Source organism: Cupressus sempervirens, chromosome 4, assembly GCF_028749045.1.
Source record: "Cupressus sempervirens isolate cs-2001-9-10 chromosome 4, ASM2874904v1, whole genome shotgun sequence".
NCBI classification, from domain to species: domain Eukaryota; kingdom Viridiplantae; phylum Streptophyta; class Pinopsida; order Cupressales; family Cupressaceae; genus Cupressus; species Cupressus sempervirens.
The window spans coordinates 460956696-460971272 of record NC_143121.1 but is presented as its reverse complement, the minus strand read 5'-3'; positions in this window follow the sequence as shown (position 1 = coordinate 460971272).

Here is a 14577-nt window from a genome sequence, read left to right as displayed (position 1 = left end):
TATTTAATATTAGTTATTGGCATTTTAGGAAAATTTTTGGCTTATATTGGTATAAGCAAGGGTTTTAGTGAAGTCTTTTATTCATTCATGATGGAGTAATTCATTCAAAGGAGGAGGAGTGAGTGTGGGAGTAGCTAAAGGGTGAGTTTTCCTAAGTCTATGGATAGAGCACCAAATGTGAGGCAATTTACAGTAGGATTGTGATGAAGTTGTGTGTGTGGATAGAGTGCCAAATGGGAGGTAGTTTACACTTGAATCTAGGATAAATTTCAAGAAGGGCTAGTAGCCATGGCTTGGAAAACAAGGAGATTTCTTGGTGAGCTTGCAAGCACAAGTTTAGATTACCTCGGTGGTTTCTTCCAAATTGCTATTATGTATAGATTTGGGCTAGTTGGGATTGGTTTTGTAACTTGGATCTTGAGGGATCTTGTAGAATTGATTTTGTAATTGCTATTTGTATTTGGCCCTAACCTAAAAGGCCTTATAGCTGAGCATATTATATGTAATCAGTTATATTTTATGAATAAATTATTATAATTTAGTATCAAATCTTGCATTTTTGCTTCTTGCTATTGTGTTTTTGCTATGTGGTTATATTGTTGGGGGCTAGGACATATCCTTTGGGGATTCTCCTACATTATGCTATGTTAAAATGATACCATGAGGAGAATGAAAAAAATCAATAACAAGACTATATATATATATATATATATCACAAGTTTGGTATCCAGATGTGCCCAAACCAAAAAAATAATTACCCTATAGCCATATTCAAATTCCCATGCCTAGATTGGTAATTCAATTCTATTTTTTAATTGGTGACTTCCATGACATTATTTTGAATATGATTCTTCTATAATATTTGTGCTCCTAGAACATAGTTTCTGTGCTTTGAAAACATTGCATCAATATTTAAAATTAAAAAAAACTATAGATGACATAATCATAACTCATGCTAACAATAATTTCCTAACATATTAAGAAATAGACTTTAAAATCATATTTATACCATATTACATTTGATCAAGTAGGCTTACCTTCTAAATATTTTCCAATGTAATACCCTTCACTTAAGAAACCCAGGCCTTCACTTTTACAAACATGTTGATCTCCTTTACTTCTATTATATGTGCAGTAATATCTATAAAATGCACACCTAAAAATCAAAATATGAGGTCTCATAGTATCCTTAAAATCATAATTATATATAAGACATGAGGTCCAACATCAAGTAAAAATAACAAATATAATAGAATCAATATCCATTTACTTGCAATTGATTGCTCCAATGGGAAATAATTTTTTTTAATACTAGAGACTTAAAACTAAAAAATATTTGACAATCATGCACACAATACTACATTCACAAGATATAGAATACTAGTATATTATTAATTAGCATATGTCATGCTCTTCTCATTTCAGTAATGATTAATAGTAGCTAACTATAATGAGTTTTTGTTTGCATCTTCTATTGTGGCATGTGCACCTTCGTGAGGTTGATTTCCTTTAGGCTTATCAAAGATCCTTCTATATATATTTTTTATTTATATTTCTAATTTTTAACTAATTACTATGCCTATTTTAATTTTTTCCCTCTTGGCTTTAATGAACTCTAAGGCCTTGGTCAATTCACAAGATACCAAAACAAAGTGAGCAACTATAGCCATATGTAATCCCATGATAATATCATCTCTTGGCCATAGCTAGACCATGGAAGGCCCTTGAAATTAAATTATCCTAAATATTTTCATTGTGATTTAGGAAAAAAATCTTGCATAATTGGAAACTATAGAACAAACATGGGTGAGAAGATTTTGTGTTAAGAGTAGACAAGTCATGGAAGTGAAATGATCTTTCTAGATGATTATGGAAGCACTAAAAAACTCCTCACTACACTTGTAGTTACAATAACTTTAGATAATACTTTTAGAGAAGCTATTACATAATTCCACCAACATGTTTAAGTTGGCACAATCAACTCATAATGACACTCGACAAAATCTTTTGTCTTAGTGTTTCCACTTTGTCAGCATGAGGCACATTATTTCTTGGCCACATTTTATTTATGTAGGTTTTTCATAAAATAATTTGCATGCATAAAAGCCCCATCAATATCTGATTGGGAGTTTAAAACACCTATAGATTTGGAAGTTAAACATTTGTTAGTTTATTTTTTAGTAGCTCATCAATAAGCTAGAACTAGTTTGGAAAATGGTTGATTGGATATTGATGATTGTAAACAATGATCCAATCATTCATGGAGACAACATAAACTAGGTTTTTCTTCAAGATGATGCTCATGGTTATCCAACCTAATCATGGGGATACTACATCTATCAGGGTTTCTCTCCTTAAGGCACCTAGTCTAAGAATCATGCTAACTCATTCAAGAAGGGGCACCCAACATTTGGATCATATTTGAGTTTTTGTTCTTGAATTTGTTACAAAATAGATGATTTCTATCAAAATCCAATAAGCAAGGAGATATATGGTGGCACTTACAAGTTATTTGATGTGAAATCTTTAGAGATGACTGATGTTTGGTCACTTATGACAAAGGAAATTCTAATAATTTTTAGAGAGTTGAGTGGTAGGGAATAGAGGGAATAGAGGTAAGTTAGAGAGTTGAGTGATCCACCTTTTAACCTTTAAACTTATTGTAACAGTAGATTGCATACAACACTAAAACTTAGATCAAGAATTGATACTTCTCTTTTCTTGCCAAGATCTTATTATAAAACTTGCAGATCTATACAACTAAGTTGAAAACCCTTGAAAAACATTTATATAGAATCAATTTGCACTAGTACATAGATCTTTAGAGAATCATCACTTAGAATTATGAGAAAGAATTAAAACATGATTTATCACTTGGAAAATCTATACTGAACTTCCAACTTGTAAAATTTGCAAATTACCAAACACTTAGAAAAGAGAAAAAAAATTTGATCAATTCTGACTCTAATTTTCCAATAGCACTTTGAAAATAATATCTGGCTGAATTGATTGAAGATGACTTTCTTAGTAACAACACAATTTATACTCAACCTTTAAAGCTACTGATGCAAATGGATAAAACATTACTAGGAGGCATGAATCTTTAGCATGACCTTGCTGCTGATAATAAACTTTACACATGTGATTCTTCTAATCATATTGAATCATCTTTCATCTTCAATACTCCCTAGTAGAGTCACCATTTTGTTGGTGTTTTAAAATGTCAAGTTTCAAAATCCGCAATGAGAACAAAATGCATCTAGGGGTAGATCTTCCCATATACAACATACCCTTTCAGACACCAAGGCCAACTATAAGGCTAGACCCTTCTTCTACTTTAGACTTTGCAAAACCTAGACAACTGTACCTTAGATTCATTTATATGGTACCTGTATTAAAGAATACACTTGAATCTAACAAAGTAGATAATACCCTTAATCTTCTAATACCTATGTAGACAAAATAGACATGAAATAGCTAGAATCATGACATATGAACTAGATAAGCTAAGTGAGGGTAACATTTTTCAGCTCTTCAATAGAGAGGAAAAGGATCTAATTTTTAGTTATAGAAAGAAGGTAGAGAGAGATGTTCTTCATTAACAAATAGAGGTTTTTTGAGTGGACAAATGGTAGCATCTAATCTAATCTAGGAAAATTTTCATGTCTTCTTAATCTCTTCTCTTCTCTTTCGCTAGGGTTTTTGATGGTTGGTTGTTTCCAGACTATAGAGTAGAGCTCTAGTTGTGATCCCTCCATTCATGCCCAACATTTATCTAATGTAATGAAAAACAATAATGAATACAAATAGTTCTAGTTTATTCTGTAGTTTCAAAAATTGTTTTCATGCATCCTTTATGTATTTGTTTCAAGGAGATGAATAAAAGTGTAGTAGAAAGTTTAATCTTCATTCTTATTTCTTGTTTCTTGTTCATATTTTTTGTGATCTTTTGGGCTTTTTGAACAAAGAGCATAAATATAAGTTGCATCCTATGTTAGGTTGTATGTTGTGGTCTATTTTTCTTATGATTCAAGGAGTCATGCAAATGCTTGATTTACCATAATAGGGTTTCAAATTTCATGAAGGGATAGGTTGAGTATGAGATTCAAAAATATGTAGGTGTCTAATTCAAAATGTGAATGGATATATTAGGAAGTGATAATACATGAGATGTCTCAATGACTTTCAAGGATATCTATCAATGATTTGTGGGATCTCCCAATAGATAAGGCACTAATCAGCTATAGGATCAAAATATTATGTTATTCATATCATGGTTTTGTTGAAATCAATTTTATAATCAAAATCCTTTTCTCTTATTGTTGAAGAGATGAAAAGTATTACTCTCACTTAGCTTGTTTAGTTCATATGTCATGATTCTAGCTATTTCATATCTATGTTGTCTACATAAGTGTTAGAATATTAAGGGTCTTATCTTATTTGTTAGATCCAAGTGTATACTTTAATGCTAGTACCATATAAATGAATTTGAGGTACACTTTCCTAGGTTTTGTAGAGCCTAAAGTAGAAGAAGGGTCTAGCCTTATAGTTGGCCCCACTATTTGAAAGGGTATGTTGTAGATGGGAACTAGCTGCCCGTAGATGTATTATGTTCTCATTGGGGTTTTTGAAACTTGATGTTTTAAAACACCAAAAATACTTACTTTTTTAGATATGACAAGATGTATTACATATATACCAATCCAAATTATTACCTTCTAGAGTTGTCTACAATACCAAATTCAGCATACTTCACCAAGTCGGTTCACTACTAAAACTTAGGTCCAAAAGACCACTCGGGTGATATCCCAACACTTGGAAACATAGTCAACTTAGAAAGCTTTACCACTCAGTTGATATTGGCGCATGGTTCACATTGATCACTCAAGAGAAATCATGAATTTGGTTAGCATTGATGATTCAAAAAACACTAGAGAACTCAGTAGATACTAAAGGATTTAGTTGACACTACAACTCGGTCAACACTAACTTCATTTTGCTTGGTTAACATGGCTATCTTGGTGTAGGACCAGAAAATGGGCTAATGTCTAACATAATATGAGAAAATCACAAACTCAATAATTATATGTTAACACCCTCTAGTCTACCATGAAAGTTGAATGAATCAAAAAGAAGAAAACAAATTTAAAACTCCCTCTTTCACTTGTAGCTCCCATGTCCTTCTTTCTTGTCCATGTGATGTAGCTCCAAATTTCTTATAATGCACACAATTATGAAGAAAAATCATATAGAGATTATAATGCTATTAGAATACTTGAATTTGTGGTTTTAATGTGAGAGATGGAGTGAAAATACTAAAGACCCAAGGACTTCAAAAGACTTAAGAATTAGGGACTAGAAATGAGAGGAAGGATGCTCATTTTATAATTAGCATGGAGGATGAGAGCATTGGAATTGTCACCTTGGATATGTGACATGGCAAGAGATTCCTTGGAGAATTCATGACACATATGACACAAGATGCCAAGTGTAGGATTCTATGAAACTTGGAAGTCAAACATGGTTAAATATGGAAGAGAATCTATGACACGTCATATGACATCTCAAGCCCACTTAAAGCCGAGAATCTATGAAAAAGGAAGACAAATATGGATGTGTGTAAGAGAATAAGAATATTGGATTATTACATATCTTAGCCAAGTTTCAAAGGAGAATCCACAAGGTGTCACACTCATGTATCATGATGATGTCAATATTATGTGAAATATATGAATTAAAAATCATTTATTCCACAAAAACAAAAATTAGCGAAAATGGAATTAAAGGTGGAAATATGACTTAGGAAATTGAGAATTTCCATGGTTTGTGGATGATGAACCAATTAATTAATAAAATATCAATTAATTGAGAAGGTTAGTTAAGAAGAATAATTATTAATGACATAGGATTAAATTATGGGTTATTTAATCCTATAGAGAAAATTAGTAGGTGACTAGCCAATTTGATTAAATAAGTGCAATAGTATCCTTTGATGAAGTGTGATGATAATGGAGATTGAATACGATGATGACGGATAGACCAAATCCATGGTCAAATTGATTAGTTGATTAAAATTGATAACATGACAAGGACAGATGACATGAATTAAAGACATGTAGCACTTGACCAATATCATAAATGCTACAAAATCAAGATTGATTGATATGGTTGATCATAATAATATTGATGGACACTATCTAAATTATTAAAATGGTTGATGATGCTATGATCTAACATTGAAAGACTCAACGATGTCAAATATTGGATGACATGAATGATAGTTTGACCTAGCACTAAGAGCCATGACAGTACTAAGGTTAGATTGATAAGATTTGATAGATTGATAGGTTTTAAAGGTGCTCAAAGCCACAAAAATGCCTAAGATTTTATAGATGATGACTAATTTTGGAGGTTTGATATGTTTCATGATGATTATGGTTAATTTTGGGTGATTCTGAGTTGATTTGAAATGGTTTTGAGTTGATATGAAATGATTTTGAGTTGATTTGAAATGGTTCCAAAATGATGTGAAATTGATGTGAGAGAGGATACAAATGATGATAAACACTATTGAGATACAATTAGGTTGGCCAAAAGATTAGAGTTAGTGGAATGAGAAAATGGGATGAATTAGTATCAAGTGATGTTGATTCAGGGGCCCAAGAGTATTTTCAAGTGTTACCACTCAATATAGTGACCAAATAACTAAAATGATAGCTCAATTTTTTCATAATGAAGATACAAATCTAATGCAACTAATGGTTCAAAAATTGGACTTCAAACGCACAAGTTATGGCCTCTGGAGTGCAACATAGGGGCTCTAGGAGTAGTTATGGGCATCCTACTACCCCAAGTGCACCTAGTGTGCACTTGGTAAGCCCAAGTACACTATGATAGTACCAATTGCACCCATGGTGCACTTCAGAAGCCCAAGTGTGCTCTAAGTGCAGACTATGCCCTAGAAGGCTCTGTGGGCAAAAAAAGAGCCTAATTAGACTTGGAATGACCTAAAACTTTGTGCAAGTGTTCAAAATGGTGGGAAAAGGTCAAAACATGAGTGAAATAAGTAAAAAATGGTTACATTTGGTCAAACTTTGTCTAAAAAAGGTTAGATCGAGGTTGGACTAGGTGGAAAGCCCAAAAAGGTTAATAGACAGTGTAGGATGATGCCAAAATATCAGAATGCAAGATGAAGATTTTTTGGTATATCGGAACACATGATAATGGTGATGAATGAAGACATGAATGAAAGAAGACCAAAGAGATGAGATGAGGACCATTTAGAATGAAGAGAAGACTTTTTTATTTTTTTAAAGTGTGCTATATGTCAAATGGAGCTTTGTTTTGATGAAATCATAGATGCAAACCATTTTTTAGCATCTACATTTTGCCCCTCTTTGATACAATGTGATTTAGAGCATTGTGTCAAAGAACACTGATGAGAAGGCCATAAGAACATGCCCCTGTAGGAATGATACATATGGGTGCCCCCTTGAGAAATTGATTGAGATATGCATATGGTAGGTTAATTTTTCAATAATGAGATGCAAGGTAGCAGATGAAGAAGACAAAGAAGTTGCAGGAGATGAGATGAGGAATTTTTAGTATGATGGGAAGGCTTTTTCTTTTGTAAAGTGCATTATAGGTCAAATGGAGCTTTATTTTGATATAGAAAATGGAATGCAATGCATCATGGTATAAAGGGCCAAAGCGTAAAATGCAAACCTTTTGCATAAACAAGCACGATGCAGACAAAAAATGACCTTGTCCTTCTTAAGGCATATATACATGCCCCAAAATCTTAAAGATACATTGTAATAGAAAGAAAATAAAAGATGACCATGAACCATCTTGGCCACCCTCATGGATCAATTTATATCATCAAGTGGCATAGGAACATGATTGAAGAAAAACAAAACAAAGAATAAATCACTCACTAAACAGTGTGAGCTAATAGCTATTCTTGTCTATTATTACTTTCTTTTTAGTGTTTGAGGTCTTTAGATAGTGTTTGATAGTGTGATCATGTGATGGTTGTGGTTGTTGATTTAGTTGATAGGTTCATAGTGACAAGTTGGATTGATTGTTGGTTCCAATTACTGAAATAGGTGTGATTGTCATGGAAGTGTAGTGCTTTGAGTTTCAATTTGCAAAGTGCAAGTGTTCACACAAAAGGGGTGATTATCCATAGTGACTATTGATAGGGTTTATTACAAATTTTTGATGGGTTTTCTGATTTTTAGGGGTTTTAAGGATATTTGATGCTTTTGGTGTGACTAGTTTCTTTAGGGAATTTTACAATTTTTAGGGTTTATTATAGGACATTTTTTTATTTTTAGTTATTTTTTAAGGATATTTTATGATTTTTTAGTGCTTTTTTAGGACATTTTATGGTTTTTAGTGATTTTTTCAGGATCATATTTGAATTTTTAGGATTTTTTCCTGTATTTAAATTTTTTAGAGTTTTTTCAGGATCATAAAAGCATATACAAGTGTTAGCTCCAATCCATTACTTGATAAGTCCAATGGATAAAAAGTGCTTGGGGATATGCCCCCAGTTCAAGTTCAAAATCATGCACTATGTAGGTAATATGCCCCTAGACAATACACAAACTATGTACAAAGGCTAATGATAGAGTATGTACAGACTAGTGATGCGTTAGGTAAGATAACAATGGATATTAACTAGTTCATGAGCCATGGTCAAGGAGCCAAGGATGTCTTGCAATATGATGGATATGATTAGGGAATGAAAAAAGGAGGGGGATAGAAACCAAATGGAATCCTGATAGATAGAGGAGCAATAATTGATTATACATGGTGCTTGTTTGCTAGGTTTTCACCATGGTACTTGCCCAAAGTACTAGTTTTCCAAGTTTTCACTTTTGGACATAATTTTTCTCGACTCAAATTTTTGTGCAAAGATGCCTATTTACCAAGTTTTCATCAAGGTATCCATTTTTTCATGACTTTTCTTTTTTTCTTTTCTTTTTTCATGACTTTTTGCTATTTTTTTGATATTTTTTATAGGACTTTTTTCCTTTTTTGATATTTTTTTAGGACTTTTAGATGGAATCACAAATGTTGTTGATGACTACTGAGAAAAAATCTATCATTGATGCTTCTAGTTGATAATCTCTAGACCCATAACTGACCATATCTATGTAGGATTTGTTCTGAGTCTATAGCTAAGATCAAACACTAGAAAGACCTCAAGATATACCATTGTGTACCATATGTAAGATAGTGTCTACCTCTTATGAATCAAGGCATCTGAGGATAAATGGATCAATGGATATGTTGTGTGGGATATCACTAATGATGGCATGCTCAAAGGCTTTCTAGATAGAGGTTGTATTTTGGGTGTTGGGGAAATTAGGTAGCGTGATTTGGGGATAAACAACTAGATATAAGGAAGGATTGGGAGGATTGAGACCAACATCATCCCACATGAAGGCTGATTGAGAGTACTCAAAAAGACTTTGTATCATGTTGAACACTAGAACACTCATATTCATGGCATCCTCTTGTTTATCTTGTATCCTTGGGAGTTTCTTAGCTTTTGATTTTTCATGGTCTAATGGCACTTTTTGGTTTTCACCAAGAGACCTACTTTTGTCATTTCTTTCTTTGTTTTCAACTTTGCATCTAGAAGATGGAATTGACTCTGCAAAATATGCCAATCTATTCTCTTTGGGAGAAATTGCTTCTTTATGATGACCAATTGTAATGCCTTCATAGATTTCAAATTCTATTGCAAGAGCATCATCATTGTCAAATCAATCAAAGATCAGTGGTCCACATTGGTCCCAATCCAACAATTCAAGATAACTTGAGGGGATGTCATCATCAATGGTGAATAGGCTTTGGTTGAAGGTATATTATGGGCATTATATTTTGTTGTATCATTGGGGTTATGATTAGAAGCTAGAGGATTGTTGGTTTTAGGTGGGATGTCCTTAGATGCCTTTTCATCATTCAAAACATCCATAGTCTTACATGTAGGTACCATAGTACTAGGAGGATCTTTTCGTAATGGTTTAAATCCAAGCCCCATACTAGGAGGTCATCCTTTTGTAGTGATAGGTTTAATTATACCTTTTTTTTGAGATCCAAGACCACTACATCCATCATAGCCTTATTTTTGCATGATAGTAAACCCAAGTCCATACTTGCTAGGAGATATCAAAGTGTGTTTTCATTTTGCTTGTGCTTTCTCAATACAAATAGAAGCATTCTCATTGGTAGAAGTGGGATTTTATGTACTAATCTCAGAATGTTGTGCTTGCAATAGTTGTGATTTACCATAATATTGGGGAGAAAGTGGTGACTCCCTAATGTGGGATACTTGAGATATAAATTACTCTCCACACCCATTCTCTTCAATCTTCATCTTTTCCTTGGCCTTATTGAGAAGTATATCTGCATCCACATATTTAGAGGAATCTATGGGTTGTGCTTCATTATTTTTTGGGACTTGGTATGCAGTAGCATTTATTAGATTAGCACAAAACTAGAAAGGGTCTAGATAACAAGGGATGGTACCTAACCTCCACATTGTTATAGGAAAATTTTAAACATTGGTAATATGTAGAGGGCACCACTTTCATAGCATGAAGCCATAGTTGGCCTAGTATCACGTTGCAGTTAATTTCTATATCTAGGACCTAGAATACTTTTTTCTTAGTAGCTAGACCAGCTCTGATAGGTAAGATGATGACCCCGTAGAGAAGCATTCACCATCATTATAGGCTTTTATTTTGATCCTTTGAGAGGGATCCACATTTTCCTCAGAATAACCCAAATCTTTGAAAATCTTAAGAGTACAAATGTTCAGTCCTACTCCTTCATCTATTAAAACATGTTTGACTTTGGCATTATGGATGAAGAATTTGAGATGAAGGGGATCATTGTGGTTGGGTCTATCCTTCAGAGTATCCTGAGGGGAAAAGGTGATATGCTATGAGGTGAATAGGTTCCCCAGCATGGCTTGGAATTGGGCAACATCAATGTTATTTGGGACTACTAACTCTTTAAAAGCTTAAGATCTTTTGATATTGGGGAGATGCGCATAGTAGGTCTAAGATGGATATTTGCATAGGGGTCTTGTTGAGCTATTCAACAAGGCTATGATCAAATGAAGTAGGAGTAGTAGGTTTACTAGGGGGTGTAGGTCTAGTAGACATAGTAAATCTAGAGGATGCTCCAGGCAGAGTAGTGATAGTGCAATGAGGGTCTTCAACCTTTAAGGTGAATTTGGATATGTGAGAATCTAACTCATTGAAAAAGTTGATAGTGTAGTCATATCCAATGCATGTGTAATTCATATTACCTTGTGATTTTGAGTTTGAACTAGAGGGTTTCTCTTTGTCATGATTTCCCAAAGGATCTTTGAAGATAGTGTGATCAGAGTTGGATGCTAGCAGTGATGGATAAACTGTGATTACACCATCATCAATCAGGTCTTGTATTGCATGCTTTAGTTGGAAACATGATGAGGTCTTATGTCCTTTGGTTCGGTGGTAATCACAAATTTTTTTGTCATCCCATGAATCTGATTTAGTTAATGATTTGTTCTTGATCAGGGGTAACTATAGGAAGTTATTACTGAGTAACTATTATAGTGCAGTCTCAAGAGGTATCCCCAATGGTGTGAATTTCCTGTCCTTGGTTCTAGGATGTCTTTGGGGTTTATCCTACATGGAAGTCTCAGTATTCTATTATGGAGGTGGTGTTTGGTTAGGATTTTGTGAATTTGAAGGGTTTGCACCTTTCAAAGTCAGTTGAGGTTGTGTTGTGCTAATCCTACATGCATCCACAATGCCATCAAAGGTCACATTCTTATTCTTGGAGAAAAATTTCACCTTGTCAATAGATGAGTTGGTGTTTGTGTTTTCCTTTTTAGTCTTGAGGATTCCTTTATGGATAAGAGCATCTTAAATACTAGCCCCTTTTTTCATCAATTTAGAAATAGTGCCTAGAATTTTGATTTTGAATTCATACATTAATTCAGGGACTAGGTTTTCAATGAATAAGTTGACTTGTTCTTCAAGAATGTCCAGTGAGCATTGATTGATTAAGCTTCTCCAACACAGTAATAATGTGATGAATGGTTATCCCATCTTCTGTTTAGTTGAGCACAAATTAGAGAGTGTCAACTCATTTGTAATTTTGAAGGCAAAGTGGGAGATGAACTTGTCTATGAGTTCCAACCAAGATTTGATAGTACCAAGAAGTTTGGAGTACCATTAAAGTGCTAGCCCACCTAGAGAATAGGGGAACAATCTCATGAGGTAAGTGGGCTCATCACTAAGTTTAGTAAAAGAGGCATAGAATTATTGGATTTGATCAATAGGGTTGCCTCTTCCTTAGTATTTTTCAAACCTTGGAGCCTCAAAATGTTTTGGGAATGCAGGCATATATAGACTTTTTTCAAATGGATTAGGATGTATGTCCCTTTTTGTATATAAAGCATGTTTCTTTTGGACTCCCAATGCCTTGACTTGTTTGGAAAGTTGTTTGAATTGTTGCAATAGCTCCTCATTAGAGTTTTGCACAATATCTTTCCCACAAAGTCTTTTGTGCCTATGAGTAGACCATTTTCTATGGTGGGAGCTATGTCTACTCAATTCTGACATTTTTGTGTCTAATGAGTTTGATGATGTGTCACTAGGTGGTGGAGGTATGTTAGTACCTCAAAGACAAAAGGGTCCCTGTTGTGACACATCTTGGGGTACTTATTATGGTATTTGATGTGGTACTTTCCAAAGTATTGACTGTGATTAATGTACCATGTATTGTTGTGTCATTTGTTTTGGTTATTGTTGGGATACCTCTGTTGGTTGTATGTGAGACCATGTATGTGATTTTTTTTGTAGAGGTATTTGTTGAGGTTGTTGTGGCACATGTTGTTTTTGTAAAAAATGTTGCTAGTATGCAATTTTTTGCTCAAGGAATCTTTGGTATTCCAAATTGTTTGAGTTTTTCTTGTTGCTTAGCAAACATGGCTTGTTGTTGTTGGAATTGTTGTTGATACATTGCATGGAAGTCAAGTGGGTTTACATTGGAGTGTGTGTTAGGGATGTTTGGTGCTTTCAACACTTGAGGTTCTTGTTGTTGTGGTTGATTTTGTTGTTGATATGTGGAATGCATGTTAAGTGAATGTAGACTTAGTTGTGGGTTGGAATTGTTAAGTCCTTATACAACTATAGGTTGATGTTGTCATGGGAGTTGACTAAGTCCTTGAGAATTGAACATCATGTTTGGATTGTTGTTTTGGTACCTTTGTGTGTTAGATGTTCCTCCTTAGAACATCATATTTACTTGACCATGAGATGCATTCCTTCTAGGAATATGCATAATTTTAATAAGGATTTTCCTTTGTGCATCAATAGGAATCGCTGAAGTTGGTGTTTTACATAGTGTACTCGTGGGAGGCTCCATAACATTTGATGTCATAACACTTGGTAGAGTTAGAAGCAAAGGTGCAGTTTGTTGATTTGTCTCCAAAGGAGGTGTGTTTTTCATCCCTAGAGCACAAGTCCCTTTAGGCACATCTTGTTGTTGGACCATCTAATTGAGATCAAGTCTAAGCATCCTTTTGGGATACTTAGGGAGAGTCTTGTTTCCCTTCATTGGTTGTGGTTCATCAAACAAGGGATTAATGTTGATGTGTTCAAATGTACTTTGGAGGATTTTGATGGTTGATTCTTGATGGGACCTTATAGTGCCATTATTGTGTTTGAAAACTCCAAAGGTTATTTTCCCTTATCTAAGTCCAAATTGATCATGGGTTGTATGTTTTCAATTGTTGTGTTGGTTTGATATTGGGACTTAGGTCCTTGCAAGTTTGGGTTGAATTGACAATTTCTTGGGTTGCCAAAAGTTTGAAGTTCTTGCAAAAAAAAATTGTCTTGACATGCCCTAGCCATTTCTTCATCAATGATTCCATAGTTAGTATCAGAGCCATCACTTAGGTCTACAATAACTTGTTGTTTTTTTTATGCATTATTGTTGAAGGTACTTGTATTGGGTTTGCTGAATTCAAAGGAGTGTGTTTGTTCATCCTCGGGTGTGGTTGGTACACTTCCACCTCTGGGTGGTATCAACACAAATATAAGTTCAAAGTTAGGACTCTATTGAACCATCCCATGTGTAGGGGAAGTGTTTGAAGGAAACCTCATGGCAGGTGTATTGTTTAGGGTTTGTTTGATCACCTCTTGATTTTGGTGATCTTGTGGATACATGTTTAAGGGGTCCACAAGTAATGGTTGTGATGCCTCAATTTGGTCTTCATAAAAGGTTTGTTGGGATTTCTTGCTCTTATTTTGTCTTGAATGAGGTGTTGGTTGTGCTAGTGCCTCAAGAAATAGACATTGATAAAGTTCTTCAGGTCTTTAAGCTAATTGTGTCCTAGTGAGTACTGGCATGATACCTAAGGATACAGATGCAATGGAGGAAAACCTAAATGAACTTTCTTCCTCCCAAGTGTGCACCTAAGCTACCAACTGCACTTAGAGAGTACCAAGTGCACCCTTGGTGCACTTAGGGCCCTAAAGATAAGTAGTTGGTAAGTAG